This window comes from Triticum dicoccoides, chromosome 6A (assembly GCF_002162155.2).
Source record: "Triticum dicoccoides isolate Atlit2015 ecotype Zavitan chromosome 6A, WEW_v2.0, whole genome shotgun sequence".
Lineage (NCBI taxonomy): Eukaryota > Viridiplantae > Streptophyta > Magnoliopsida > Poales > Poaceae > Triticum > Triticum dicoccoides.
In genome coordinates, this window is record NC_041390.1 from 7256158 (window position 1) to 7265333 (window position 9176).

Sequence of the window (9176 nt, forward strand, 5' to 3'; positions counted from 1 at the left end):
CAATGATTCTTCGAGAACTGCATGTTTCCATTCGATGCAAAGGAGCTACGCAATATATAAACTAACTTACTGCTAACAACTCCAATGGTCATCATATCATAAACAACTTGCTGGATATTGACAATAGCTGTCAAAGGGTTTGGTCCCAAGGTTATCCCAGCATTATGAAATGGTGAATATTTAGTATGTCAAGCAGCACAGCGCACACGGAAAAAGATTCAAGGATAATTTATCAGGTCAAATCGAATACTGATAAAACTAATAAAATTTGCAGCTTAGTTCAGGCCAAATGTTGAACTCCATTGAAGAAGTAGTACTCGGCCATATAGATGAAACACAGTCGTTCACCAAAATGGTGCCAGTTAGAAGTTTACTACTAGCCGAAGTTTCTCCAAAAATTACTAGTAAGAGAAGTGACCTACATTTCAGGATGGTGCAGTCAGACATTCACTACTAGTACAAGTTCCTCCCAGAATTACTAGTAAGAGAAGTGGCCTACATTTTAGACAAGGAAAAAGGCGTTGAGATTAATTTATTAGGTCAAATGAAGACTGAAAAAACTAATATAATTTGCAGCTCAGTTGAGGCCAAATGCACAGCCCCATTGAAGTAGAAGGCAGCCATATAGAATTACAGATAGTCGTTCATCAGAATAGTTCACAGTCAGACATTTACTACCGGTACAAGTTCCTCCCAGAATTACTAGTAAGAGAAGTGACCTTCATTTTAGACGTACAATAAAAAGAAAATGTTGGGAGATGTAACCCACAAAGAAAAGTTCAGGCATCGATTAGAAGTTCAAAGTGCCCTGTTCCAGAAAAGAGTGGTATTTTTCAGGGAGTAACTCCTTGTATTCCTGGCCTTTTCCCCCTGAAGCAAGTGCAGTCAACAAGCTAGCTGTGGAAGCTTCAAGGGTGAAGCCCCTCTCATCAATTTTAGACAGATAAGTCCCAGCCCTAGGAATCTCCCCTTTCTGAAGTAAGCTTCTAACTATAGCATTTAGCCTACGGGAGTCGGCAGCACATCCATTCTTCTCCGTAGAAAGGAATAGATCATCAGACTCTTGTAGAGAACCTTCTTCAATAAGTTTTTGTATCATTAAGCTATATGTAATAACGTCAGGCACTAACCCATTGGCCCAGATACCATCAAACAAATCTTTGGCTTCTTCCTTCCTACCACATTTAAGCAATGCACCAATCATAATATTAAAACTGATAACAGACGGCTTACCCTTCGTGTCCAACATTTCCCTGAAAACAACCAATGCATCATCTATCCTTCCATTCTTAGAGTAACCATCAATCAGTATGCTATATGTGATAACATCTGGTTCCATGCCAATTGAGACCATATTGTCAAGTAACTTGCTCACTTCATCCATCTTACCAACGAACAAGTATCCACCCATCAGTGTGTTATAAGTACACACGTCAGGCTTCACACCCATGTGTACCATCAGGTCAAAGAGATCCTGGGCTTCCGTAACCCTTCCATTTTTGCAAAGGCGATCCATAACTGTGTTGAAGAACACTGTGTCTGGACAGATGCGCGATCCAACATTTCAGAAAATAGTTCATGAACCTTCTCCCATTTGCCACAAGTACAAAAACCACTAATAAGGTGGTTGAAAACTATGGTACCAGGAGCTAATCCTTCAGTTATCATTTGATTGAATAGGGACATAGCATCATCCATTCAGCCAATCCTGGAAAGTAAGTCTATTACTGTTCCGTAGCTCACTGCATCAGGGTTCAATCCTTGCTGCCGCATTTTTGTAAATATATGCATTACCTCACCAACCATTTCTTCTTTAGCGTATGCAGATATGAGTATGTTGTAGACATAATGATCAGGTGAAATGCCATTTTCTACCATCAAATCAATAAGACAATGCATATCATGAAAAGATTTTTCCATAGCATACCCATGAAGCAGAATACTGTAGGTAGTAGCAGTCGGGTTTTGGCCCAAACTGATCATAGAATCAAAAATCTTCCTAGCTTCTGCACATTGACCGCTCTTGCAAAGATAATCCATCTGTATATTGTAAGTTATAATATCTGGTTGGACACCATTTATAGTCATCTCCTTGAAAATCTGATCCACCTCTTTGCACCGTCCTAATGAATAATAGCCTTGTATCAGACTATTATATGTGGTAATATTTGGCAGAATTCCTCTCTCAAACATCTGTTGAAGAACCTCCTTAGCCTTGTCCACTGATTGAGCTTTGCACATGCCAGAGATGATTGAACTACAGGTCACAACATTCGGCGATACCCCCTGACGCAGCATTTCAGAAAATAGGTTGTAAGCTTGGTCCACCTCACCCTCTTTCAACAAGCCATCAATTACAGTGCTATAGGTCACCACATCAGGTCGGCAGCAACCTCCATCCTCAACCATAATTTGAATCAGCTCAAGAGCCTCTTGGCTTCTCTTCTCGTTGCAGAGACCCTTGAAAACAATGCTGTAGGAGAAAATATTTGGTACACAGTTAAACATGGGCATTATTCGGAGTACAATGTCCATTGCATAGCTGGTCTTCTTCTCCGCACAGATGGCCTTGAGTAGGTGGCTGAAATTGACGATAGCTTCTGTAAATCCCAGCTTAATAACGTGTCCCATGGCAGCGTGTCCAAGGTCCAAGCAGCCAGCACGGCAGCAGCAGTCGACTAGAATGCTATAGGTGATATTGTGGGGAGGCACCTTGGCTCTTGCAACACGGTTGAAGAGGGAGACGCCCAGCACAGGGCAATCACGGCCGACGACGGTGAGGAGGCAGTTAATGGCGCGGACCGAGGAAGGCCCAGCAACCTGGATCAATTCGTCGAACAGGTTGAGTGCGTTGTGAGTGCCAATGTGTCCGGCATGGTACCGGTCTTGAATTTTCCGCTCCAAGATGCGTCTGCTCATAGCTCCAGGGGGAAAGCGGCGGCTCATAGCTCCACCTGGCCTGAAGAATGCGTCGCCACCGCTCACCACCTACCAGACCGGATCGGCGCAGCCTGGGATAGGAAATAACGAGAGCAGAGTTAGGAGGACGGGCTTGCTCCATGGCCGCCGGCGTGGCTCGCCGCAAGGATGTTCACCATCGAGCTACAGCTGCTGTAGGAGGTACGCTGCGACTTACAGGAGATCTGGCCGCCGGCGAGCTGGTCGATGCAGACGGCGCTGAGGGGGACGAGGACGAGATCTCCCCTACTCGCTGGTGCCAGTCGCGGCCCTGACGCTGGGAAGACGAGACGGCCCTCCGTCGTGCGCTGCCTCCCCGGCGCCGGCGACGACGGCCCACGCCGCTGGCTCTCTCAAGAGGTGAAGTGGGTTTGCAGCACAGCAGTACCGTGAAACAACAAAGGACATCTTCACACCATTTGGCATCCCTACACCTGTACTACTACGCAAACGAGTTTACGGTTTTACCCTTCGAGCAACTTCAACGGGACAACCCATTTTGTCCGCCAGGTTTGGGTAGTCGCGAACAAAAACGACTGCCCAACGCACTGACCCAAATCCAAAATGCGTCCGCTTCGACTCCGCGACGACTTATGGACGGACGCGCTGTGTGTCCCCTCGGTGTCCGCCGCGGTCCCACATGCCGACCGCTCAACAACCACCCGTGGTCGTATTTAATGGAAGCCCCTACCTCGAGCCCGCCTGACAATGTATGGAAGGGCCTCGTGCCCGTCCTTTTAAATGGAAGTGTGTGGCGGCGCCGGCCTCATCCACTTTCATCTCCCCATCCGCATCTGGTCAAGCTTGCTCCCTCGTCGTCGACCAGAAATCACTAGCCAGCCAGCCATCAACCATGGGTTTCTTCAGCGGGAAGGGAAAGGGGAGGTTCAGCTCCGGCATGAGCTCTTCCCGCGCGCTTCCTCCTCCACCGGCTAAACGCGGGTCGCGACCGCGGGAGCCAGAGCGGCTGTACATACCAGTCCACCAGGCGGGTGGCACTGGTAGTACCGCCGGCCCCTGCAGTATCTGGATGTCAACCCACCGCACGGCTGACATCTGGATCTGCACCGGATCCCCGTCCCGGCGGTGCCGCGCTCAGCGCGGGCGCACGCTGAGGAGGTTCGTCGGCGTCGCGAGATCCTTACATTGGAGCAGTGCACGATGCGTGCCTACGCGCTAGACTCCCCCAACTGGGAGCGCTGGCTTGCGCTAGAGCATGACGAAGAGCGCCGTCGTGGCGTCCATGATGTTCCTCCACCGCCCCAGAGGTTTTGCTAGAGGAGGAGGAGGCGGAGGCGGTATACCAAGCCGCCCTCAAGGAGGCCCTGGAGCACGCGCTGGAGACGAGCCGGCTTGAGGAAGACACCCATTGGAATGGGCTGGACCAAGCCCTTGCCTTGTCAGTGGCGGGGGACTTCGTCCACGCTACACTGTCCGTCCCGCCACCGCCACCCTTTGTCGAGCCCAAGGCCGAGCCGGAGCCCAAGCCAACGCCCACACGGAAGCAGTCGCCGCCGGCGCCCACTTGGCCCGAGGAGTCCTACTCGTGGATCAGCGGGTATCGCGAGTGGGTGAGCAAGCGTCTTGTCAACTACACCGTGATGCCGAATGAGGAGGCGGCCCACCTTGAGCGCTGGAAGGCGCATTGACTCGCCGAGGAGGAGGTCGATGGCGAGCGGCAGATGCGCCGGGAGCAAGAGTTGCGCTGCAATGAGGAGGCACTGCGCCTTGAGGAGGAGGAGGAGCGCGCCCACCTCGCTGCAATGTCATTGCAGCAACAGTCGCCGGAGGACGCTGTCCTGGTGGCCTACCAAGCCGTGTTTGGGTGGGCTGATACGTCTCTCGTCTTTATCGACCTCACCGGCGATGACGACGACCCTAAGGACAAGGGCAAGGCAGACGCCTAGGGCAGCGTGTGTCAGGAGTTTTTTTATTGTTTAACTAATGTTTAAGTGTACTTTGACCGACGGTTGACTGGCCATTTATGTTTAATTATATTTTATTAAGTTTATTTCGGCCACGTGTTTTATCATATACGTTTTTTTGGACGCGAGAAAATATGGGTCCGCCTCCCATTGGACGCACCTGGCCGACCCAAACGGACAAAAAGCAGATGAAACGCGCGTTCGTTTGGGTCGCCGCGTTGTAGTTGCTCTTAAGAACAATTTTACAGTTTTACCCAAAAAAACCATGTATATCTGACATGCATGGAGGCCCAACTAGTGAGGCTCATTTCGGATAGGATAAACTTTGTCCAAATGTATAGATTGCCCAAATGTAAGTGGTGGAAATTCAAATTGCCATGATGCCCCATAGAGCAAATGACATGTGCTATGTTTTGTTTTTGTGTTTGTGTTTGTGTGTTGAATAACATATTAGTGTGGGATGTACCTCAAGAGGGCTCAACGACGCAACCACTCTCATATTGCGCAATCGCTGCATTCGGGAAGAGACCGGGCGTCCAGGTGTTGCATTCATGAGACCTTTGTAAACTTCATTCATGAGCCACATCAGACATGCTCTATCTGACTTATAAGGTGGCACAAATTTTGAAGTCGTCAATTTATCTAATGAGATGTGTCTTATATGCCACTAACAATACATCATTGGATTTTCATTGAAAGAAGTTTCCGAACATATACTTTTTGTGGCTACTACAAATGTTTACTGTACAAATTGAAGATCTAAAAACCCATCTTCATTTTTCTATGCCATATTTGCTTTATATCTTGCAGCCTCTCTTTAATTCCATTATGTCCTTCGTTGTCTCGACCAAACATGATATACAACCAAGTACCAAATCTTTGTAATAGTTTGTCTGCTAGTGTCGTGCATTAATAGAACACGGGCAAGAATGAGGTTCTATAAATTGTAAACTAACAATGGAGTTGTATGGGGAAACAAGCAGAGAGCAACTAGGTCTTTAAAAAAATGAGTGATGCATCATGCATGATATGCATGCATCTTATTAACATAGTTAGCTCATGGGTCGTTATTGGCATGGCCTTTAGATCTCTTCATGTATGTTGGAGCTAGCTATCTAGGCTTGGAAGGGAACCGGGAACTAAGCTACACTATGATCATCACACTATGATGATCAGAGCAACCTCATTGGATGGATATTTAATCAGTAGGTGGAATGAATATGCCAGGTTGTTCTGTGGAGTTTGTTTTGGTAGTCAGTTCCACCTTTTTTGGTTACATGTTCTCTTGACTTTTTCAATGATCATCCCACACCGCGAGGTATTGCTCACGCTGTCCAACACATAGAGTATTTGTCTCGTTGGTTTAGTGCATGCAGACCATCGCCAACGACGGTTGCTCGGTATTATCCGACAGTGCCACCGACCGCATCGAGACATATGCAATCCACCACCTCCATGTGAAAAAGGCACTGATACGTATGTAACTCGCAAATTGGAGCTTAAACCCCTGAAAAGATGAGAGATAGGGCTTCATCTGTCTAAACACATGGACACCAATCGATATGTCACCATTATTGTTCCATGTAACCTTATTAGCGTCAACACACCTAGGGCCAGGGATAGAAGGGCTTTAGTGTTTAGACATTCCAAGTGCTCAAAGAGACATGCTTGTGTTCTCTTTTTTTATTTTGCCAAATTGATGGAGTATGGATAATCTAGCACCCCTGGACCTGGCTCAGCCCCCTCCCTTGTACATTTCTAGGCCCGCACCCAATTATCATTACATGATGGTGAAAGTATGAAAAGTGCCCTTTTAAGAGTAACTTTAAGATACCCCAATAATGTCTAAAGGGATTGTACACCAAAATTGATATGCGTACGATAGAACCACATCCGATGTTCGTAGGATACACATCCAAGCCGTAAAATTTAATAAATGGATAACCAGTATCCGGTGTCAGACACAAATCGTACAAAAATTATCATACCTTGTAGTAGGATTCATTGTACACAATAAAAGTGCAAAATATTTAATTAATCATATAACCATTAGTCTTAGCTAACATGACCTATCTTCCAACATAAATTTATCAAGAAGAATGTCAACTCTGTGTTCTTATCCATCATATGAGCGTAGTTTTGATTGTTAGGATAGTCTTCAAGTATCATCAAAATATTCTAACAACACATTGGTCAAAAAGCGGAAAGTACAATGGAAGTTTAGAGGAGGGATTTGTAAAGAGAATGGACGTTGATTAAGTCTCAATATTCTGTTGTTACCAAATGGATATTATGTGTGAGAATTATAGAGGGGTTTCTCTTATTTGATTAGTGAGAAATTACGAGAGACTGGCTAACTAATTATAACACAATTTATGATGAATGGTAAAAAAATGTGTGTTGTGACGAAATTCCCCACACAAAACTCATGCCCACCCCTCTTATTAAAACTAGAGGATGCCCCGCGCGTTGTTTCAGGATTTGGTTGTTGAAAGAAAATGGATTGATAACATGCGAACCAAAATTAAAAATACTTATGACTTATTAATATATTTGATTGTATATAGCTGTAACATTATTTATTCAATATAAGTAGAACAACCGAATGGGAAATATTTGCCCATGCATGATTGAATGTTGTACCGGATCTTTTTCCATGCATGATTGCATGTTGAGGTGGACTTTATCCCATTCATAATTATACGATGAGGTGACATGCCTGCATGTTGAGATAAATAAGTTAGTGCATGTTGAGATAAATAAATTAGTGAAGATGACTCTCTTAGGTATATAAAATGCGGGAAGCTGGATTCTCAACTCTCAAACCTACTCCCCTCCTAAATATCTTTTCCTTCCAAACAAGTGACTTAATATCTCATGATCTCTCGATTTTCATTCTTCTTCATAGTTGTCTCCGACCAAACATGATATGAAGCCAACTAGGGGTGGATTAACGAGTTGCTTGGCTCGTTAAGCTCGTGTTCGTTAGGGCTCAGCTCCTTAAGCTTAACAAGCAAAATTCATGCTCGGTTCTGTTCACTAAAAGTCTGTTAAGCTCGCGAGCCCTCGTTAAGAGACTATAATGTGTTATGGCCTATGGGACGAGAGTGTGTCTATAATTTTTATGAAGGAATATGGCGACTATAATAGGAGGTGCGCTAGTTTATTGTCTACTATGAGTTGGGTTGGGTTGATTATATTAAACACATAGGTTGACGTGCTACAAAATGTGTTTACGTAAAGTAGAAGTATTTGTTGTGTTATACTAATGAGCTTAACGAGCTACTCATGAAACTCGTTAGCTCATTCATTAAGATCGGTAAGTTTAACAAGCTAAAATTAATGCTTGGCTCTGTTTATTAATTAAGAAGCGATCTATGAGTTTAACGAGCCAAACTACCAAGTGCTCATTAAGCTCGCGAGCTTCGAGCTTTTGGTCCAGTCCTAAGAGCATCTCTAGCCGTTGAGCCCCCCAGGAGGCATTTTTTCGCCGCCTGGGGGGCTGCCGGCAAAAAATTAAGCCTGGGGGTGGATATTTATCCACTCGTTGCTCGTACCCAGCCACCACCACCACGCGAACTGCCCTGGCTAGCGGATCGCCTACTCGGTGGCGATGAAGTACGGCCATGGCGCGTGCGCGGCGCTGCTGAACCCTTCGGCGGTGGAGCCCATGGTGTGGGCGTCACCGCTCAAGTTCATCGGCGAGCTGCGGGCGGACTCCTAGAGGCGGCCCTTGCCGAGGCCAACAGGGAGCGGGAGAAGAAGATCCTCAAGGGAAGCAAGTACTCGGACTCCTCGCCGATACAAGGTCAGAGGCGTGCAGCTCGCGCTCTGCTGCCACAACAAGCCCAACCCGGCCACGCTGCAGCCGCCGGCCTGCCCCTTCTGCCGCAGCTGCATCTCCCGGCTCCTCGTCGCCGACTCCAAGGCCAAGGCCGTCGCGGTCGCGTGCGCGTGCGCCGGCCTCGAGGCCGCTAGAAGCCGACATCGCCGCGGCTGAGCCGGAGGTGGTCGCGGAGGTCCCACGAGGGGAGCAGCAGCTTCAAGGGCCTCTCGTCGGCCATGGGGGTCCCTGTCTAGCAAGATAGGGCGCGGCTCCGGCAGGCTGGCCGGCGACGGCGACGGCGCGTTCCTGGACAAGCGGGGCAGAGCAGCCGGAATGACCTTCCTTGACGCACCAGAAAAACAGAGCGGAGCAGAGCAGCCGGAACTGCCGCCATCCGCTAGCGGTGAGCAGTGTGAAGCGGTGAGGAGGCAGAGGCCGGCGCGCGGCGAGGAGGCGGCCGCGACCAG

General features: G+C 47.5%; 2 pseudogenes; one reads left to right on the top strand and one right to left on the bottom strand.

The window, feature by feature from the left end:
* Nucleotides 1-623: 623 nt before the first annotated feature.
* On the bottom strand, nucleotides 624-3344 carry LOC119319245 (annotated as a pseudogene).
* Nucleotides 3345-4640: 1296 nt separating this feature from the next.
* On the top strand, nucleotides 4641-8963 carry LOC119315442 (annotated as a pseudogene).
* The last annotated feature ends 213 nt before the right edge of the window (nucleotides 8964-9176 follow it).